The 5,529-nt window shown below is 36.0% G+C and overlaps 1 pseudogene; it reads left to right on the top strand.

The window, feature by feature from the left end:
* Positions 1-2,165: 2,165 nt before the first annotated feature.
* On the top strand, positions 2,166-5,526 carry LOC120255686 (annotated as a pseudogene).
* Positions 5,527-5,529: the final 3 nt, after the last annotated feature.

The raw sequence follows: 5,529 nt of genomic DNA, 5'->3' as shown, positions 1-5,529 counted from the left end.
ATATTAGAGCTAGAGACTAAACAAATAATGATGTGGATGCTGAGGGTTAGTATATGAGCTTTGAGACTAAACAACATTTTTCCTCCTACCAATGATCAAATGGTCTATTAGTAGCTGGGTCTTGTTAAAATATTTCACAAGTGGTGAGAGTTCAAATTAAAGGTATATTTCTGGAAGTATGAATAATAGTTGTATGCCAGTAATTCTAGTACACATGTGTTTATAGACCCTGTCCCCACTTTGAAATTTGTGCACGTCTCTGTTTTTCTTAGCGATCTATCCACTCATCTTGACAAATATATATATATAACAACATTTCTTCTCGAAAGAACCAGAAGCACTCGTGGGCCCTAATAGGGTTGGTGCTATTTAAAAATTGGTATAATATCATAATTAGTCCCCCTATTTTTCTCTCTTTTTTTAGTCCATCTACTCAGAAATACTCCCGACTAGTGCCTCTACTTTTGAAAATGTGCCCACTTAAGAAAAAATGCTCCTAAGTCCCAATTAGTTTCTATACTTTTGAAAATGGACCCACTTAGTTCCTTCACTTAATTATATTTTCAAAAATATAAGGACTAATTGGAAGCATTTCTTTTTAAATGGATACATTATCAAAAAATAGAGGGACTTGAAAACAAGAATGATGGACTTAAATGCAAAATAATATAGTTAAACATAGAGGTGGGCACGGGTCGGGTTACATGGGCCCAGCTCGGACTCGACTGCGGGTCCGGTTCATCGAAAGCCGGACCCGAACCGGCCCGCTACTGAGGAGAGACCCGCCCGGGCGGGTTGACTCAAGCAGTGCCGGGCCGGGTCCATTTTAGAATGAACGGACCAGGCCCGGCTTATCAGCAGACTCCGCCGGGTCCGGGCCGGACCTGTTTGACCCGACGGGTTTTTGTCAAATAAACCCAAAAAAATTGTGTCTAGATGGGGTTTGAACCCAGGGATCTCACATGGGAAAAATAACATTAACCAATTGCCTACAAATTTTTTTCTTGTCTTGGTTTAAAAACATAAATAAATATAAAGAGAGTTACAAAAATATTTTTAAATTTAATCTCAAACAACAAAAAAATTTAAAAATAATTTATAATAACTTAAAAAATTTTTATGACATATCAAAAATAATTTTAAAAAGGATAAAAAGCTACATTTTTAATTTATTTATCTATCAAATTAAATTATTAGCAGCACCTTTTTTTAAGTCATGACAAAATGTATATATCAAGTAGTATTCTTATTTTTTTAAATTGAAGTTATCATCAACTTTTTTTATTTATTATAATTAGGGTTGGCTACTAGATTTTTACTTTGGTCCCTGACAATAGGGTTATTATTGTGCTTATCATGTTGTTATTGAAAAAAAAGTTACAAATCAAAATAATATGGTGTGAACCATATTATTCGAAAAGATATACTAATATATTTTTATAAATTGATTTACATAATTTAAAAACAATTTTTTTGTAATTTTATTTTTTTATTTTTATAAATTGAAATAAAATAATCTAATATATAGTAATGAAATAAAAAGTCTGCTTATTTAAGAGAATTTAAGAGTGTAGTATATGTAGAGATTTGAGTCTTTTATGAGTCAAAAAGACAATTAACAAAAATAATTATTTTTAAAAAATATTTATGAAAAATTTATTGTTTGATACATTGATATTTTACTAATTGATTTGTATACTTTTTTAATTTATTATATGGTTTCTTAATTTTTTATAAATTAAATATATAAAATATTTTGATCCATATCCCTACATCTATCTATATATAATTCTTTCCAATAAATATCGGAAACAATGTAACTTTCAGTGGTTGGCGTTTTGCTATATCCAAGTCCAAGATCACGGCTCAAATCCCATAACCAACAAATACTCAGTATTAATAAAAAACAAACAAAAAACATTAAACCGGGCTTGACCCGGCCCGCCAGGGCCCACCGGGTTTTTGACCCGGCGGGTCAACCCGCCGGGTCACGGGTTGGGAAAACCCCAACCCGTAACCGGCCCGTACTGTAGACGGGCCGGTTACGGGTCATTGAACCGGCCCGCCGGGTCATTGAACCGGCCCGGGCACGGGCCGGGCCGGTTTTCCGGACGGCCCGTGCCCACCTCTAGTTAAACATGGCAAACTTTTAGAAAGCCCTTTTCCTTCTCTTTTCCCACTCGAGCTTGAGACCTCCAACAATGGCGCCGCTTTGAAACCCTCGAATCGAAGGAACAAGGGAAGAAGCGATGTTTGGAACCCCGTCTTCAACGCCGGCCTTCGGAACCCCATCTTCAACCCTGGCCTTCGGGACCCCATCGTCAACCCCGGCTTTTGGGACTCCTTCATCCACGCCGGCATTGGTGACGCCGTCGACAACTCCGGCGTTCGGAGCTCCTTCTTCTGCTCCGGCGTTCGGGACTCCATCGACGCCGGCGTTCGGAGCGACGCCGTCGCCGTTTGCTCAGCCCCAGCAATCCCCATTCACTCCTTTCTCGAATCCCCAGCCTCAGCAGCAACCAAACCCTAGTTTTGGGTTTCAGAACCCATCGCCTTCACCTTTCCCCAATGCTCAGGTTACCACCCAAATGGCCCCCGTCGCTCCTCTCTCCCTTCCTCTGCCAGATCGCGATGTTCAGGTCCTCTAAAACCCTAAAAATTCTTAGAATTTGGGAACCTTAGACTGTTTTCTTTTGATTTTTTCTAACTTTGCTTCGGTTTTGATGTGATCAGGCTATTGTGGATGCGTACAAGGATGAGCCGGGAAACCCTAAGTACTCGTTCAGGGTTTGATTTTACTGCCTTGCAAGACTTCAAATACATTGGTTTTCCACCATTTTCTAGGGTTTTGAGCTTGACTGATGATTCCTTTTCTATATTTGGTGCTAGCATTTGCTGTTTAGTGTGACAGATCCTGGCGGCACGAGTGAAGCCAGTGGGGGCTTCAGATGTGAGTGTTATTGATTTTGATTTGGTTTGGATTGTTCGGTTGTTGATTTTGGGGATTGAATAGGATGTTGGTTTGTACAGATTATGTGGGCAGAAGCAATGGCGAAACTGGAGGGGATGGAGGCTTTAGACCGAGAAAGGCTTTGGCCACAGCTGGTGCAAGGGTTTAAGGATCTCTCTGATCGGCTAAAGGTATTGTTTTTGCTTGTTATTTAGAAGAGTTACACATGGCCTCCTCATTGCACTTGCTAGAGCCATCATATGAATCTTTTGAACTATGTGTGGTATAAGCATTCCAATGATTCAGAAACTGTACAACTATATGCATTTTATTATCTTCATATCCATGTGATTTAAGAAATCTAATCACCTTTTTAAATGAAGACCTCCTTGTGAAGATTATTATTCATCTCTTGAAATATGTGTTGTGTCTGCATTATCCAGAAACCCTATAACTATATGCCACTGTATATTATCTTTCTATCAATTTTTATTTATGAAATATAATCAGCTTTATAAGCCACAATCTTTTTGCTGTAGATCCTTATTTATCTTGATATATTTATTTTGCATATTTTCTCTTGAGTATAATTCTTTGAGTGTTGCCTGAAGGGATTGTCATATGTTTGTAAAAGGATTCATGAGCAAACCTTGACTTTTATTTGGTTTACTATTCCGTGTTGAAAATAGTTGCTGTAAGAAATGAAGTTTGGAATTTTATTTTAAGATTGAAATTTAGATGGTATTGGGTGTTTTAGAGTTTGGAGCATGTTGAGGGATCCATTCATGAGGCTGCAACTACACCAAGCATTCAGTAGTAGCTGATGTTTTTGGATTAACCTGCTTAAAAGTGCAGAGTTCATTTATAATCATTTAAATTCAATAGCCATTCTACGTTGCATGAGTCTAGATTTGTTTTTTTATCAAAAGAACTAAATCTTAAATTACTTAGGCGTGTTTATTTTCAAGGATGTAAGTGCGGGAAGTTAAGAAGTTAGCTGACATATACCTCCTTGAGGGAACTTAGAACTTTCTTGCTTTCTCATTTCCATTTCCTTTACTATGGGTGATTTGGTATTCATTCCTTCCTATTTCCTTCACTTTGGGGGTGTTCACTTGAGGAAGGTAAGTAGAGAAGCAGGAGAGGTGCTTTGACTTGCCTTGTTTTCTCCGACTTAATCACTTCTCAAATTTTGTATTAGAATTACTTTTTATCCGAATTGGAAGGGAAGTGGCCATCATATTGGATGATTTTTTTTATAAGCTCCCTCAATTTAACTTCATTTTCAAAAAGCTTATTAAGTTTTATTTAAAAAAAAAATCCCAAAAGACTTGCTCAGTTACTCCAAAAAGCCTCTTTAGCTAAAATTTAATAGAATTTTCTATCTTGTTGCAATTGAAATTGACAAAACTATAAATTTTAAAAAATTATTTTAATTAATTGAAAATAAAATTTGAAAATACTAGTGTATGTAAAGAGTTTTTTTTTTTTTTTGACAAAATACACAATTAATTTTACTGAGGGGTAATTGTTGCATTTCCTAACTTTATAACTATGAGTGAACTATTTTTCTTAAAATTTTAAGTTGAGGTACCTTTTGGGGAGAGTACTTTGGGTTATATGGAAGAAAACTATACTTTTTTAGGATAAATTAGATATGTATCAGCCCCTCATGTATAAATAAAATGTCCACTCTCAGGATGCTTCATTCCATCAGATGGACACAAGAAGTATCACTTTTCATTGCTCCCACTTCAGGGTTTGGTGACCTTCCCCAAGTGAACATGCTCTTACGCTTGAAACAAATGTACCCTTATAGATTTTTGACCGTAAGAGTACCCATTGTCCTCGTTGCCTTAGATGCTTTGATTTCTAAAAGGGAATTCTCCATAAGCATACAGATCATTGTAATTTTGACATTACTCAAATTTACCTGCAACTTTTCTTTTTATTTCAACTGAAAAAGGCCCAATTAAAGCTTGTTATTCCACCAATTTACTGACATTTAGAAACATTATTTCAAATATACAATATGAACTTTATTTCCATGAAATTTTTATTTAGCTGTACACAATTAGAATTCGCCTTTTTCTCTGTAATGTGTGTCCATTTTGTTTGCCAGTGAACAATTTAGTTATCACGACTGTCAGTTTGATAAAGTACTTACTAATTATGTGCTTTTCAATACATAAATTTCATTTTATGTGCATCTTTTCTTATAGATTGAGGAACCATTTTTATGGTGACAGCACTGTGCATAAATTTTATCCATGATGTTACATCTTATAAATTTTTATCAGCTATTTTTGTACTACTTTGCTTGCTATTCAAATGCATAACGACGTTATTGTAATATATGTGCAATTTGACAGCTTCAAGATGAAGTTATTGTTTCAGATACTGAAAGGTTGCGGCAGACACAAAGTCAATGTCAATAAGGTTACATTCTCCCATTTCTTATTACCACTGGTATTGTCCTCGTTTAACCTAAAATGTTCGTCATATTACAGCTTCAAAATCATTTTGTAGCTGAGACACTTCCATGGATCCAGAGAATGAGACAGAAAGAAGACAAGAAC

This window comes from Dioscorea cayenensis, unplaced genomic scaffold (assembly GCF_009730915.1).
Source record: "Dioscorea cayenensis subsp. rotundata cultivar TDr96_F1 unplaced genomic scaffold, TDr96_F1_v2_PseudoChromosome.rev07_lg8_w22 25.fasta BLBR01001135.1, whole genome shotgun sequence".
Lineage (NCBI taxonomy): Eukaryota > Viridiplantae > Streptophyta > Magnoliopsida > Dioscoreales > Dioscoreaceae > Dioscorea > Dioscorea cayenensis.
The sequence above is the reverse complement of the archived record's forward strand: the minus strand, read 5'-3'. Positions and strand labels throughout refer to the sequence as shown.